Here is an 18,048-nt window from a genome sequence, read left to right on the forward strand (position 1 = left end):
TTTATTATATGATATACATTTCACTTATAACGATAAACGTTCTTTGGGATCTGAGAATTAAATTAGTGGGTAATTCTCTCTGTTTACTATTATCCCATAAATATCCCCACAAATTGGAGGCACACTGCTGAGATCGTTTAAGTTGAAATTATATTCCATATACAAATAATAATATTTGTAATTCATGCAATATTAATCTTGATATAGAATAGAGTTTTGTATTGAGATTAAATCACTGTATAAAATATGGCCAGCGGCAGCGATAAATCTGTAACAGATAATTGTGAAATAATTGAAGACCTAAGAAAAAATGCTCTAATCCATATTCATAAACATATGAAAAATGATTTAAGCTATGATGTTTGGTTGAAAAGCATAGAATGGGATGCTAAACACACGATTATAACTGATGAACACATAATAACACATCTTAAAGTAATTGCTGAACAAAAGAACGTAGAGAAAAAAATGGGGTTCATAATACACTCTTAGCCTTTCTTTATGACAGCACTTCTTAAGGCGTTAGATGAAAACAAGGTATTGAATACCAAACTGGACACGTACAGTGAACAATTTGGCATTCAAGATGGGAAATACCAAGATTTACTTGCTGAGCATAACATTCGTCAGGCTGATCATGAAAAAGAAATGAAAGCCTTGATGGATAAATGTGCGCAGGAAATAAATCAGCTTAAAACGCAATTGGATGAGTATGAAGAGGAGAGTCTGAAATCAGATAGTGAGGTTAGTAGTCATCATTCTGTGCCAAAAAGTTGCACAAAAATGCAAGCAAAGACCATCTATAAATCCCCTCCTTGTTATGATTTTCCCACACCAGACCAGGTTTTCATAAAACAGTCTCTAAGAAAAGATGTGAGTAATTCTGAGAAAACACCTGTAGATTCTTGGCAATCTTGGGCAGAACAGTTCGAAAAGACTGTCCTGGCCAAACTTGACAGAGGGAATCAGACTCAGGTTGATAGGAATGAAAACAGACATGGTTCTGTACACTGGCAGGATTCTAATGCTGAGACTTTCACTCCCATGAGCTCAGAGTGATGGGAGTGAAAGTGATTGCACTATCCACTCTGAAGGCCATGTGACTGATATGCCATCTGCACTGTTGTACGGGTCTAATTACTCTCCAGCAGCCAGATCGCATAGACGTTTACACAGGGAAACAAACAGAAATCGTAAATCAACGACGCCTGTTTATGAATCGCCAAAGGTTATTAAATTCCTTAGAGAGACTGTCCCACAATTTTCTAGAGGTTCAGGAAACATATCTGAACATCTGGAAAATTATGATAAAGCAATAAATTCATTGGGCATGTATGATGACATTCATAAGAAATGGTTCATTACATGGACCTTTGATTCAATGTGCCGTGTTCATCTTGAAAGTCTTCAAGCTATGCAGTTAATGTCCTGGTCCAAGATGAAATAATCATGGAATATGGTAAGTATAAAACCGTTGCTTCTGCAAAGAAGGCGCTTTATAACTTAAAGTGCCGTCCAGATCAAAGCCCCAGAGAATTTTTAGTAATTCTTTAAAATGCATACTCCGTGGCCCAAAGAAAACCCAGGTATGAAAGCACAGATTTCAAAGATCTGTATTTTCATGCCATGCCAGTAAGTATACAAATGAATCGAGCAAGAGATTATGACTGTAAGTTACCATTAGAATGGCTAGTCAGTCAGTGCATGAAATTGTATACCATACACCATGCACATGACGAAAATCAGCTAAAGGTTAAGAAACCTGGTGATAAAATGGTGTCAGAGACTAAAATTCAGTTAGGTTTAAAAACCCAACAGAAAAAGAGGACCTATTCCGAGGTTTTGAAAACACCAAAACCTCAGAAACAGGAAAACGCCAGAAGCAATTCTGCAAACTCCTCTGACAATAACTCTGAAAAATCCAATGCCAATGGGAATAAACGCCCCTGGGTTAATAAAAACCAAGGCAATTCCCAATGGAGAAGGAATCCTCAGAGAAATAGGAGATATGGAAACAGAAACAACCAATCTGCTTCCAATAACTCCCAACAGTCTCAGCCATCCCAGCCAAATTCTAATGTGCAAAGACAAAACAGCAATGGGGGAAATAATTTGCGTCGTCAGGTTGGTTAATTGACAGACCAGATGGGCAAATTAATGGAGAAAATAAAGATTAACCAAGTCTTTGCTATCAATCCTTTTTTAGGGACAGCTCCAATTGCAGAGCCACCTGTGCAACTGCAGCAGCAACAAGTGCTGCAGCAAATATAGCTACAGTGACTAAACAGGCTAGGTTGTCAGTAGATGTAATACCTAACCCTGTTTCCTTTCCAGGTACTCACAGTCAAATAAACAATAGTTGTGTTGGGAAACCTATTGCCAATCCCGTCACTTCACTCCCGGGTGAAGGAGGCGCAACGTGTTCCTCTGTTTTTTCATTTCAGCCAAAAGCTAAAATAGCCCCAGCAACCACCAGTTTTCAGGATCCAGACCTGAAAGAGTTAACTGATGAGATGCCGACCACTAGTTCCCGCTTGAAAGTTCAAGATATTCCTAAAAAGGAAGGGCCTGTTGGTAAGACTGAGCATTCCTCAGTACAGGTAGAAACTACTGCTGTGACCGGTAATGTATGGAAAACAAGTAATATGTTGACACATTCTAAATTCTTATGTGAATTAGAAGAACATGAAGGAAGGTACTACATGTCTGTAGAAATACAGGATTCGCTACCCCAACCTTTCAAAGGGTTAATAGATACTGGTTCACAAGCCACGATCTTATCCAATACCTACTTCCAGCAGGTAATGGACTTAGCAACGGATAAGCCGAAGCTAAGAGATTTCCCCAATGCTCTGTTGAGTGTAGGAGGAAATGCCCTTCATGTTATTGGCAATACCTGGTTAAAGTTTAAAATAGATAACAAAACCTTTAGACACCCGGTGATAGTGGTAGATCTCCCCTATAACCGATTGATTCTGGGTATAGACATACTCAGAAGACTTAACACAATTATTGACTGTGTGAATGGAATTGTATGGTCACAAGCTAAGGTTCCTATAACCTATGAGAAATCACATGTACAATCTGATCGTAACTGCCATGTAATAGAAGAAAGACCTGACTCAATAGAGGTACATTTTAGGAATAGTCAGTCACCTGACGTGACTATCCTGCAGGTGAATGACGCAATCGCACCTGTAGATGAGCATTCCGTAAGAATTGCTCCAGAGAGGATACAGAATGTCTCTCTGGAAGGTGATGTTTTAAACATTTCTCTCCACAGGGACTATGTTGAATCTGTAGATCTGGCAGGTCATGCTCAATTCCTTGCCAGAATTGAAAGGGTTAATAACAACGTATTCTTTCCTATTCAGATAAATGACTTGGGAAGAAATAGGAATGCAAAGCTGGACTTACAGAGTGAGAACAGCTATATTAGCAGAAGTCTGTTAAAGCAGATCGCCAATCCTAAAATGATCAGGTACGCTTCTCCACATGACAGGTGGATCCAGAACCTGGATGGCGAATCAGAGAGTCACAATGTGATAGCAAAATGTTTACTATCTATTTCCATTGGAAATAAGACAGTTAAACATTTATTCCTAGTGATAGACGAACCTCGCTATCAGGTTTACATTGGCAATGATGTCATACATCGCTTTGCCATACACCTTGACCTGACTAATTCCAACTTGTGGACAAGGTTAAAAGGTAATCCTTGTGGATACCTACACGAGGAAAACGCCCTGACATCAGGACAAATACTCCCATATGCGGTAAGTATCCAAGTACCTGATGACATAACCATTCCACAAGGGACAAGTAACTTTCTTTTACCCCTACTGGTCAAGGAGGGTCAGAGATTAGAAAACTCTGATGCCCTAATCTGTTTATCCAACAGGATACAACAATTAGGGATGGTGGTAACGCATGCACCAATGGTAAGTATTGGTAAGAATCACACCTGTATAATGGTCAACAATGTTACACCCAATAGTGTTACTTTACCAAAAGGAACATTATTAGGTCTAGCATTGGATGCTGAGTACTATACATTTGGTTTCCAAAACGAAATTATAGGCCTCATCCCTGAAGAATACTTAACTGAGGACGAAATTGTCGATCAAATATTCCATTCGTCCCCAGAAGGATTATTCACTATCCTATCTGTGTATCCCTTCAACGTCGAAGACGGCTCGTGTAAAATCGAAGATGCATCAATCACCTTCGATCATCCGCTCAATGAGCAGGAATCACAAGAGTATCACGACCAAAGAGAAAAGCTAAGTCAACACCGAACTGACCTAACCTCTAAGCTTGAAGAAGCTTATGAGATAGGCCAGCCTGAAATCTTTCCAGGATTTCAGGAAAGGCTAGAAGAGCAAATATCTTTAGCTGACGGTTGCTCCAACGATGCTGAGCGACAACAGCTAAAGGAAATCCTTTTGGAATTCCAAGATATTTTTGCCAAAGATTCCTACGACTGTGGGTTAACTAACCTCCACGTAGCCAGAATAAAAACTGATCCAAATTGACCACCTGTATTTATTAAACAATATAGACTCCCATTAGCGTCATATGATGGTCTACAAGACATCATTCAGAATTTAATGGAAAGGGGCATTATACGTCCAGTGCACAGTTCGTATAATAATCCGATCTTGGGGTTACTGAAACCTAATGGACAATGGCGTTTATGCGCTGACTTACGACAGCTAAATAAACGCGTCTATATGTCTGGTTGGCCAGTGCCATACATAGACCAATGTTTGGTACAAATGCAGGGATCCAAAATATTCACTGCCATTGATTGTGCGCAGGGATATTGGACTGTACCAGTCCATAATGAAGACCAATACAAATTGGCCTTCACATTTGGAAAGCAGCATTATACCTGGACCCGTATGCCTTTCGGTTACATAAACTCTGGTCATGAATTCGCTGTGTTCATGCATAAAGCTATGCCTGACGCACTCGAGAGAGGAACGTTATCATATGTCGACGAGGTCTTGCTGAAAAGCACTTCCTTTGATAAGCATATCATAGAGATTAGACATGCTCTCACTCAGTTAAGAGAGGCAGGGATTAAACGGTCTTTACAAAAGGCGCAATGGTGTCGCACCAATGTCAATTTCCTCGGACATGAGGTAACCTCTGAAGGATTAAATCCTCAGAAGAAGAAGGTTGAAGCCGTAATAAAGGCTAAAACACCTTCAAACATCAGGGAATTAAGATTGTTCCTTGGTATGACTAACTACTCCCGTAAGTTTATAGATAACTATGCAGAAATAACGAAACCACTCTTACACCTGCTTAAAAAGGAAACTACCTGGAACTGGGGGAGCCTCAGGACCTAGCGGTAAGTGAACTGAGGAGGAAGCTCACTCAGGCACCCTGTTTAGCATACCCAGAGGGGGGTAAACCCTTCTATCTGGAGACAGGTTATACCGATTTAAGCATAAGTGCTGTTCTGTATCAGAAGCAGGACAGCTTAAACAAAGTTATTGCATATGCTAGCAAGACTTTGTCACCTGTTGAAGTTAAATTCAACACGTGTGAGAAGGCGTTATTGTCGACTGTCTGGGCACTACAAAATTTTCGTAGCTGTGGCGAAACCGACCTCGCCACGTGTCCTTGGAGGGGGCCGATTGCCCGCCTCTTGCCTTTGGACTATGGACCAGAATTTATGGGAAAGTGATACCCCAGATAGCCATACCATGGAGCCTATTCATATAATGAAAGACTATGTGAAAGACTTTAGCTCCATGGCAATTGTACTGTGTGAGTAGGATCTGCGAGCTGTTCGGTAGTTTTGTGCGTGCAGATCCCAGCTATCTGGGGATAGGTGAAATGTCTGTGTGTTATGTGTAAATGTGACTTTATGTATTTTAAAGTGTTTTATGTCGTTTTGCAACCATGTGGTTAATGGAGTCTGCCTTTAGTCCTGGGTAATTGGATTACTTCTCCAATTAATTCCAGGGCAGAAGGGAGGAAACCAGGGTGCATTGTGGGGATGTTTTTCTGCCAGCCAGAAAGGAACAAAAGATACTTTTAGTAACTTTTGAACCCCTGGTCGGATTCATGCCATTTTTTAATATGTTGTTCCCCTGAATGGATTGATTGTGGATATGTATTTTTATGTGAATGTGATGTATGGTTTTAAAGATATGAAAGTTGTGTAAAAGTATATTTTACACTGTATGCATAATGGGATTATGTGTCACACTAAGGGGAGGGGATGTGTGGGAGGTAACATCTATGTCATTGGTTCTTTTAATACTCCCCCTGGGTGTGGCCTGTATGTGTGAGTTGGAAATAAAAGCCAGGCTGGATGAGCCAGTCCAGAGTTCCTGTTTTACCCTCAAAGTGATGTGTCGTCTCATTATTGGGGGAAGGATTTATTGCATGCTGTTCCAGTTGACTGCTAGGAGTACAAGCCTATTCGTATGGCTCCTATTCAATGGTCTACAGCATTCATATGCTAGAGAGGATTCCTATGTTTCTCGGATTCGGTGATTGTGGTGTCTGCCAGAGTGCTTGGAGTCCTCAGGAAGCACTAGGAGCATCCATTAACGGAGGTACCAAGTCGGGGTGCCAGGCGATCCGTTACAGTAGCTATATCCAAGGTGAGAAAATAATTGTAGAAACAGCTCATCAACCTCTACAGTATCTGCAGAGTGAAACAATTAGAGACGGTAATCTCTCTAACAGTCGGATTACTGCATGGACTCTATCCTTACAGGGATGGCCGTTAGAAGTCCGTTATAAACATAATAAGAGAAGCCCAGTTGCCCAAGGTTTAGCAGAATTACATGACTGTACTGCTCCATCTCTGGATGATAATGACACCGGAGATGACTTTCTAGAAGAGCAATTGCTATTCCCTTATAAAGTTTATCACGAGGAATACTGTCGACTACTACCGTGGGTATACATTGATGGTTGTTCATATCACCACGTCGCTGGTGCTGAACGGAAGTTAGTTGCAGGTACCGGAAATGCCTGAATAGGTGATTATCCCAATGTATCTATAGGATACAATATTGGTCCCAAAAGCAGTCAGATAGCCGAACTCTGTGCAGTATATAAGACCATTCAAATGGCAATAGAATATGGTATCAAAGAATTTGTTATCATAACTGATTCCAACTATGTTCGCAACAGTTTGGTTGAATATCTGCCTAGCTGGAAACGTAACCAAATGCTGAAAAGCAATAACAAACCTGTTAAACATGGGAAATTGTTTTGTAAAATCGATGAGTTGGTTAAGGAACATGGTTTAACCATATATTGGAAGAAAACCAAAGGCCATTCTAAAATAGAAGGTATTGACAAGGATGGTAATGACTTAGCCGATTCACTGGCAAAACAAGCAGCCATCGATGGTGAAACCCTTTGATGATCTTATGGGTTCAATTCACGTTGAAGCCATAACTAGACGACAGGCTAGAGATAATGCCGACTTAAATGTTGTGCAATGGAGTCAAGAAGCTACTAGTGAGGACCTGATTACCAGTCAGAAGAATGATCCCGTCATAAGCATATTCTATAAACATATAGAAAACCCTACTGCCAATCTTATCACAGATGAGGATTGCAAATATAATGAAGATTTACGAATCTTGATGAGATATACAGTCCAATTTGGTATCATGGATGGGTTGCTGGTCAGAACTTCTAAACATGGTATTCAACAATGGGTAGTCCCAACTGTATACCGAGGGTTAATGCTCCAACACGCACATGATGCACCTACATCTGGGCATCGTGGTGATAAGATCACATATGAGATATTGCGTGATTATGCATATTGGCCACACATGTTAAGAGATGTTAAGACATACTGTCAGGGATGCTTGATTTGTCCGCAATATCAACCCCATGGTCCAACCCATCGTGCACCACTTCAGAAGAGGGGGGTGTCATTACCCTGGTCTGATATCCAAATTGACTTTATAGGTCCTGTAACAAGATCTTCAAGAGGTAACAAATACATGTTAACCGTTACATGTATGTACACAAAGTGGATAGAATGTTTGCCTTGTAAAGAGAACATGAGTACCGTGTGCGCCACTTTGTTGATTAACCATGTCTTTTCCAGGTTCGGTCTGCCTCAAAGAATTGAGTCAGACAGAGGTAGTCATTTTACCAGTGAAGTAATGGCTAAGATGTGGAATATTCTAGGTGGTAAACGAAAGCTACATATTGCATACCGCGCTGCGTCTAGCGGGGGGGTAGAGCGATATAACCAGTCTATCGTTAATATTCTGAAAAAGTACGTTAAGGAGTCTGGTAAAGACTGGGACATTAAATTGCCCCTAGTTTTAATGGCGATTAGAGCTACACCTAGCACTGCTACCAAATTGTCACCTTTTGAATTGATGACAGGAAGAAAGATGGTTTTACCACAGCATTTACTATATCGTACTTCGGATCATAATCTGATCAATGCTGCCACTACGCATCAGTATATCGAAGATTTGCGCAAGCATTTACAGCATGCGTTTGCTTTTGCCCAAAAGAATCTAGAAAAAGCAGCGACAGGGGTTAAGACCTATTACGATTTAAAAACCACGAAAAAGGAATATGAAATAACATATCAAGTCTATCTGTATAATTTTGCGCGAAATCAAGTCAAGGAAAATACATTTTTACCTTCTTGGAAAGGGCCATATGTCATCATTGACAAAATTTCCCCAGTAGCGTACAAAATAAAAATTCCTAAGGATGGTGATTTTATTGAAAAGTGGGTTCACATTAACCAGTTGCGTGCTTGTCATCCTAAATCTCAATTAAGGATTATAGGTGTGGATTCAGATGCAGAAGGGTGAACGACTAACCTGGATGAATGCTTGATTCACGTGGTATCGTATGATGTGAAATGTTGTGATGTGCCATGATCTCATGTACGTTCATGTCATTAACCATTTCCTTTCCATCCAATAACTACATTTTTAAGCAGGTTAATAGCTTGTTTAACTGCTATAGGCATATTGCTGAGGAGCCAGTAATAAATGTAGTGAAGGATGAAGTTATAAAAATAGAATTAGAGAGAATGCATATGTTGATGAATCAGGCCAAGTGATGTCACACTTTTATAAGTTTGTATACTTAACAAACCTTGAATCATTAGTAGATAAGTCTGAAACGAGTTCCTGATCCGTGACTGTCGAAAGTTGTCAAAGAAGGAAGTGGCGTGTTTCTGGATCGTACTGCTCCTGTGCCAAGAGCTATGGACCGACCCGATCGCAGAGATGGGACCATCCTCCGGCATCCTGATTCAAGAGACACCAGGGTTCATCTTGACAGAGAAGAGGATCCTTACCCGACGTGTGTTCGTCAGCTTGGACCCCAAGATTTCCATTGAGAAGGCGTAGAACATTTCATCGATGCAGCTTCCAGAGTTACAGACTTGGTACCAGACGCACCTCCAAAGAGCACAGGACCGTGTGCGAAACATCTTGGAGCAAGCCCGGAAACCATTTGTATCCAGTTCTATTTCGATGAGCAACTGACCCAAAAGGTTCCTCACCGCTATAATTGTTGCATTAGTTTGTGCCACTGTCGGTGCAGTTGTCGCAACTGGAATGTCTGCAGCCAACTATATTACTGTGCCACTGTCGGTGCAGTTGTCGCAACTAGAATGTCTGCAGCCAACTCTATTACTGTCCAAAAGCTGGATATGGAAATCTATGCGCTAAAGCAACACATTAACGATATTCATCAGGTGATAACACAGCAAAGAACACTTCTCCAAGACGTGTTAACTATTGTGGAAGACACAGTTGTTACAACAAATTTGCATTCAGAGTTAATTGCCAAATCCACTGAGTTGCACCAAAGACATGACTTATTTAACCCCTTAAGGACACATCACATGTGTGACATGTCATGATTCCCTTTTATTCCAGAAGTTTGGTCCTTAAGGGGTTAAGCGTGAACTTCTATTTCTGCATGACCCAATATTGTTCCACACACTTGCTTTTCTTGACGAAGTGCAAACTGGAATGATCGAATTGGCAGGGGGACACATACCTCTGTATTTTGTATCCAAGGATATTGTTCATGCGATGCTTGCGAATGTGGATGGAGAAACAATTGAGCCTATGCAATTAAACTTGGCCTTTGAGATGGGGAGCGCCATACCTCTCTTAATTGACCCGGAACGTATGGAGATTTGCTTTTTATTGGCCATACCATATGTAACTCCCAAAAAAATTTTCAAACGAAAACAATTTACGTCGGTACATGGGAGGAAAATATCCATGTAAAAGTCCAAACCCCAAATGTTTTGGCTTTTCAACCGTGGATACCAGATTGGTATTCAATACCCATTTTGAATGACTGAAAAATTCAAAGACAATAATTTCCAATGTGATGGAAAACCTTTTGTGTACGATTCTACCAATGCTTTGTGTGGGATCGAGTATCTTAAACATGGCTCTGAAACATGTCAAGTGACTATGTCAAAAACCAACAGTAATGCGTTAGTGCATGCTATGTTAGTAAAAGATAAATGGTTGGTAAGCACGTGTCTTATAAACATGAGTGTTTTTCGCAGGGACCAGGTGACTAATAAAGTAATTGCCTTACCAGCACCTGTATCACTGATTAAGATACCCCACAACTCTCGTATCACCATCGGTGACGTTACGCTATACCCAGTGTACACTGACGTCCTCGAAAGTGCTATTGAGATGGTGGATCCCTTCCAGAGTCTAGATATCCCTCTAGATCCTAATCTAAAGTTCTTGCTGGACCATAAGCCCAACCACACTATCCAAATGTCAATCAGAAAAGATAACATTTCTGTGGACACATTTAAATACTCTGAGTTAGATACTGACCTTATTGATCGTGTTGACTGGTTCATCCATGTTAAAATTGTTATTGGATGTGTTGTGATAATAATGATATTATGGTTGATTGTACTAAGCGTAAAGTTCAAAACACTTACAGGTACAAAAACATACGAACATGTTCATTCCACGCATGGGCCTATGTTAGAAATGATGTGATTGCACAATATGTCTGATAACTTCTATAGTGCTTATTCATAAGCTAAATTACTTGGCTATGATATGCACTAAAGGGGGGTTATGTCAGTGTATTTAAATCGGCAGACATTTTGTGCTATGATAGAAATACAAAGTATATATTCTGAAGTCAATCTAAACAGACCAGACTCCATTTTGTTATCTTCAAGTTAACAAAAGACACAACATTTCTATCCTTTCTGTTACACTAACCTTAGCCTGAACCTAAGAATGTCTTGTATATACAAACCAAAGAGATAAGACATTGAGAACGGGGGATGGACAGACTGTCTAAAATGCTAATGGCATAGAATAAATTCTAAACCCAGACATAGGTGACAGAGAAGATTAAATAATTAATTTTACTTTCTATATGTACAAGATCCCATTGTGAGTATAAGTTAATTTTTAGTTCACAATGTGTCATATAAGGAATTACTACAAAAAAAAGAGAGACTCAAACATTCAAGAGTCAAGCATTCAAAATTTCAGGTTGAGTGATCGATCAAGGCAGAGCCAGGAGGGGTAATGCAGAGAAAGAGACCCATGACAAACAAGTTCTTGAAGCTACCTGAGAACATCTGGTGAGAATATCTATTTACTGGTAATTATACTGAATTCATTAATTAATATAAATTAATTTAAAAAATTTTAATAGCATGATATATGACTGAATAAATCACGATTAGATTTCAGTATTTAGAAATCTTATTAATACGAAATACATTATTACACTTTTTACTCTGCAGGTAAAAACAATAACTTTGTATTTATGTGACATATCACATGTTAGCATATCGTGATATCTATCCAGCTGTATTGATTTGCTCTAAAATAAGATAAAATATCTGTTATTAAAATTAGACAAATTAATTAAATATCAGCTTATAAAACATATAGATTTCTTCTCATTGGATGGATTCAAGGAAATGACTAATGACTATGACTGGTTTAAATGTCAATTTATTTAAAATTACATAGGAATAGATCTTAAATCCCTAGAAGAGGTCTAGCCAGCATTGCAAGGGTTATTTCTAACTGCCAGCTGAAAGTTTTTATTGCTTTACGCTGCAGCTCTAAGGAATTCTCTTCTCCCCGTGAAACTTTCTTTGTCTTTGTGAAAGACAGTCATAAATCTTCTTGACAATTAAGACGGTATTAGCCAGGAAACGTATTGCCACTTTGTATTGCATATTGTTTTATACTGAATATTCATTGATTATTGTTACGCATGTTACTCATTATTATTATTTAAAATGTCACAATAAATTATCTATTTTTATAACAAATTGTGATTTATTATATGATATACATTTCACTTATAACGATAAACGTTCTTTGGGATCTGAGAATTAAATTAGTGGGTAATTCTCTCTGTTTACTATTATTATCCCATAAATATCCCCACATGCCTAATTCCTAGCACTGACTGGGGCCTAGCGGCTGCCTAAATCACCATATGGCAGACTGAAATGTCTGGTTTTCGGTCTAAGACCGAGGGCCTGACACAGGGGGCCTTTTTGCCGCCAGGTGCTAGGCCCCTATAGTGGAATGGATGCTCTTAATACACCTTTGATTCTCTGTTCAACTGTCCGTATCTGTGTGGTCCCCTTGTTCGCACCTTTTAACAACCGACCACCCCTGGCTGTTAACCACAAATTGCTGATTAAAAAGAGTGATTTCCCTGTGTGGCCGCCGTTCATGTATAGCTGTACGCATGTGTGCAAAGAATTGGCGGCCATTTTGTCTCCTGAACGTGGGCAGAGGTACATGGTAGTCGGCGGCGTGGAACTATTTTTGGCTACACGACCCTGCAAACACCCGGTAACCTGGTACCGCTGCCCATCCAACTTCCCGAACAGTTATGAGAACAGCGTTCAGGAACAACCGAACAGGGGTAACAGTCGTACGTTAACAGCCAGGGGGAGCATTAGTCTGTGTTCGTGTGAGAACCCCCGAAAGATAACCGGTCATTGCCTTGTTTTCTCTGGAACTGTTTTGGGGCATCACCTCGTGGCCGACCGGTCAAAACGTCATTTGAATGGCGTTCCCGAACCACCGAAGGGATCTGAGTGATATTTCGTCAAAGTGTGCTCACAGATCCAAGCTTTTCGGTAATATGACTTCTGGGAGGTTCTGAAGTATTAAAATGTATCTTTGGGATGTTTTAAATTATTGTAAAACTTTTTGTACCTGAGAGATAATTAAGTTAAAGATTTTTCTCACGCAATTATCTCTTGGTATCTTGGGAGGAAAAGCCCTGCGTTTTTGTACAAGAGACCCCGTGTAGGGTCTGTGCATAAAAGCCATGTGTGGCCCAAATAAAATAAGTTGACTTCCAGAACTATGTGGGAAAGTGTCTTCAATTGTTATACCCTGTCACCCCCACACACATTCACCCTGTCAACCCCCCTCCCCCCCCCACACACACACACACCCTGTCATTGCAGTTACACACTTTGTCACAGACCCCCTCCACACACCCTATCACCCCCCCAAACATCCTGACACCCCCTGCACACAATATCATCCCTCACCATCACCATTCCCAAACACTTTTATCCTCTGCACAGTGTGACCCCCTTCACCCAGCCACACTCACATTAACCCCTTCTAATCCTTTCACTCTCATCCCCTCCAACCATACCAAACTCCTTGCTTTGCCTCACTTATCCTATCACATTAACCCCCCCAACGCTGTCACACTCATCCTCCATCAGTCTGTCCCACTGACCTCCTTCACCCTACCACATAAATCCCTCCAACTGTGCCACACTCACCCCAGACCCTGCCACACTCTCCTCCTCAACTCTGCCACACTCACTCTTTCACATTACACCTTTAATCCTGCCACATTAACCCCCTTAATACACCTACCCTCATTCTGTCACACTGCCTCCTGGCACATTCACCCCATCCCTGCGATACACCCCCAACTATGTCCCACACAGCCTGTAACATTAACCTCCTCTGTTACAAAATGCCTTTTGTAACTTTTATTTTATGCAACATATTGCCCTGCTTCCCTCTATTATGGAGAAGCCTCATTGCCAGCCTCCTACCTCATGACTATATGGCCCTGGTGTGTATGGCCCCTGGGAGAGTTTGCCCTTTATAAACATTATTTGGGCACATTGGATTGTAGCACACTTTTTATACACCTTTAATTCCATGAGAAAATTTGCCTCTTCCTCTCCCCCGTTTGGTCCTATAGTTCTCCAGCAGGGCGTTGTCCCAGGGACAATGCCAGACCAGTTTATACTGGCTGCTTTGTCCCTCTTCAATCTCTCATCAGCCCTTGCTAAACTTTAACCCCATGGCGATTTTCTTCTGTTCGTGGGATCTGAGCGCTGTTCGGATACCGTATATTGCCTCATGACTATGGCCCCTCTCATCAGCAAATGCTGTAACTTTAACCCCATGGCGATTTGACTGTGGTTGTGGGATCTAAGCGCTGTTCGGATATATTGAGCGCTCAGATCCAAGCTATCTGGGGATAGGTTGAATGTGGGGGTTCTGTTCAGTATGATAGGAATTATGTATTTTTGCTGTTGTGAATGGAGATGTTTTCTGTACCTGGAGATAATTGGCTTACCACACCCAAGCCATGCTTGCAGTCGGTCAAAAAGAACTTCCATCTAACTTTTGAACCACTGGACCAATTTGTATGATTTTGACATATGTTTGTATACTGCGTATGCTGGTTCAGAATATGTTTTATGTGAATGATGTATACTTTTAAAGTTACGAATATTGTGTAAAACTGTATATTTTCCTGCCTGTGATAATTACGTTAGCCCATTGTGTTCAGTAATTATATCACAGGCAGAGGGGAGGATTTTGCTGTAATGAATGGGAGTGTCAGACATTGCTGTATTGTTTTGATTGGTTTGTGTCCTTTGTATGCCTGTGTACCATCAGGTCCAGAGGGTGTGCCTCTGGCCTGGGGAATTGTATAAATTGTGAGTGCTTGCTTCCATTAAACAGAACTACTTGACCCTCTAACTCGCAGCCTCGACTCATGTTTGTAGGGGACAGCTATAATCACTACAGGGATTGCTATGCTCTTCATACTCGTTTAGCTTCTGCTTCGCTCTACAGAAGGAAGAGGTTTACTCAAAGGTACCTGGAGCCTGGTCATAGGTCCAGGGCGGATAGCAGACGGCGAGATTCCAGCCCAGCAGCAGTGGTTCGTGGAGTCTGCAGTAGTAACGGTGCTGATGGTCCTTTGGTGAGCACTAGGAGCATCCTTTCTACGGTCCAACTTTCAGCTAGCCTGGAGGCAACCGTAACATCCTCCAATCCTGTCACACTTTGTTTCCCTTGCCCTGTCACGCTCCCTCCTCCATGTCATAATCGCCCACCTATCATTCTCACCCTCCCTCATTCTGTCACACTCACCTCACCAACCCTGTCTCATCTACGCCCCTCACTCTGCCAGTTACCCCTTTACTCACTTTGTCACAGTCACAAACTGAAGACATTCATAGTTTACACACACGCACAAAGATCACAGGCAACCCCATAAACAACACTCCGCGAGCAGCCAACAGAAACACACAGTTCCAGACACATGCATTCACACACAAGGATACTCTGTCAGACACACACACTTTCCGGCACATACACGGGTAGACAATGCCAGAGACACTCAGAAACACACACCAGCACTTATGCATACACGACAGCAAGGCTATGTAACCATACCCTGCAATCATGTATAAATGATTAGCATAATTGCTAATTACATTTATTTATTGCAAATTAATTTAGTTTGCAAATTATGCCATAGCTACAGTCAGAGCTTCTACAGCAGCGGCCCAGGGAGGCAATGAATACAGAGACTAGCTCTCAGTATCCAGCGCTGCAAGTTTGTCCTTATACACACACACAATGAACCTCGATGTATTTTTTACTTTGGGTGAAACTCAAACATGAGGCAGTGGCAGCTCTAGACTTTGTGAGGCCTTAGTGTGGGACGAACGCCTCACAAAGTCTAGAGCTGCCAGTCAGCTAGACCTTTATCCTCTTCTACATACCTTTCCTTGTTTTTAATCTAACTAATCCTTGTTTTACTTTTCTTTTCTCATTTAAGGATCTTAAAACATGTTTTGTCCCCCTTTTTTACTGACTGTGCTATTTTCTCTTCTGTGTGTGATTTGGAAGCTCTTATAACTTGCTTAGCCTCTTTCTGCCTAATCTTATAGGTCATTCTGTCTTCCTCACTCTGGGTTTTTTATAATTACTAAATGCTAACTTTTTGTTTTTTACTATTTTGGCCACATCTGCGGAGTACCACAGTGGTTTCTTGAATTTTTTGCTTTTACTGGCAAGCCTAATGCAATATTCTGTTGCCTTCGACAGTGCAGCATCTAAATAATCCCATTTCTCCTGGACTCCATTTAAACCGCTCCAGTCTGATAATGATGCCTTTACACATATTCTAATTGCAGTTTTGAAGCAGTTCTAGTGTATAGATCATGTTCCTGCACTCTCACTGCTTAATTTTCTGCCATTTTGGAGTTAAATCGCTTTGTTTATACAGACCTAGACCCACCCTTCATCTGACTTACACAGCCTTCCTAAACACTTCCTGTAACGAGTGATCTAATGTTTAAACTTCCTTTATTGCACATTCTGTTTAATTTAGAATGTCTTATCTCCTGCTCTGTTAATAGCATTCTAGACCCTGCAGGAGCCTCCTGTGTGTGATTAAAGTTAATTTACAGAGCAGGAGGTAAAAAAAACTTTTAAAGTAAGTTACATCTGATTAAAAATAAAACCATTTTATTTTCATGCAGGCTGTGCCAGTCACAGCCAGGGGAGGTGTGGGTAGAGCTGCATAAACAGAAACAAAAAGTGATTTAACTTCTAAATGGTGTAAGAAATTGATATGCCAAACTGCAATATTGTCTCTAACTTTCTGTGTATGTGACAGGTTTCACAAGTTGGGGTCATTTCCTTGATAACAGTGTGATAAGGATCAAAGCTTTCAGTTGCATTTTACAACATCCAGCTAAAACAAAAGCTTACATCCCCCCAGTATTCCATGTATGTTATCAGGAGATCAGAGTAATTAACATCTAGGTATAGCCATGGAATTGTGTGTTTTCCCAAGCTGTCTTACCTACATAGAAACCAACCCTAACTGGTCACTTCTTTCAGAACGTTACAGCATAGCTGGAGGGAAGAGATCAAAGGGAAAGACTTGTGTAAAGACAGAACTCTCTGGAGAAAGATAAACCACTTTTGGGAGGGAAAAGGGATGCTGGGATTTGTAGTTTATTACACCAAGAATCCGTCTTTAAAGGACAACATCCAAGGAAGGCTCTCTCTCTTGGTCTCTTTTGGAGAGGACAGCACAGCAAGCACAGGTGGCTGTCCCAGATTACTACCAAGATGAAGACGCAAGGGGAAGACCTCTATTTAAACGCTTAAGTATTGCCTTTTTTAATGCATTTTTGATTATGTACTGGATATAATGTGTAATGTGTATATCCTTATAAAATCTAACAGTATCCTTAAATTAATATTAACAATACATTTTATTATACACTTGTGTTTGTGTCTTATTTGTCACACATTCCCTAAAAGAATATCCTTGTAAGAGGATCATAATTTCTTACAATGGCAGAGAATTGAGCAGTTGAGACTGCAGGGGCATGACCTATACACCAACACCGCTTCATTAAGCTAAAGTTGTTTTGGTGACTATAGTGTCCCTTTAAATGACCAATAAGCTTGACTGGATGTGATATTATGGTAATGCAGGAAGACAGGCCTGTGTATTGCAGGTATACCCAGATATTGTGACACAAAGTGACTGGTTTCAACAATACGTCTATGGGCAAAAAAAAATATAAGGATCGAGCACATCCGTCGGTTCTACATGGCATTGTGCGCACCTTGCAGTGCTTTTTATGCACAATTAGTGAGGTTATGAAGATACATTGTTTCGATGTAACTTTTTGGTGAATTTTTGGTGGCATTGCGTTTCAGCCTCCAGGACAAC

At 40.7% G+C, this 18,048-nt stretch overlaps 1 protein-coding gene across 1 annotated transcript in view; it reads right to left on the bottom strand.

Annotated features, from left to right (window-relative positions):
- CTBS (chitobiase) overlaps window positions 1–18,048 on the bottom strand; it is an 89,676-nt gene that overhangs the window by 27,599 nt on the left and 44,029 nt on the right. The gene's annotated exons all lie outside the window — the stretch shown is intronic.

The sequence above is a fragment of the Pelobates fuscus genome, chromosome 7, assembly GCF_036172605.1.
Source record: "Pelobates fuscus isolate aPelFus1 chromosome 7, aPelFus1.pri, whole genome shotgun sequence".
Lineage (NCBI taxonomy): Eukaryota > Metazoa > Chordata > Amphibia > Anura > Pelobatidae > Pelobates > Pelobates fuscus.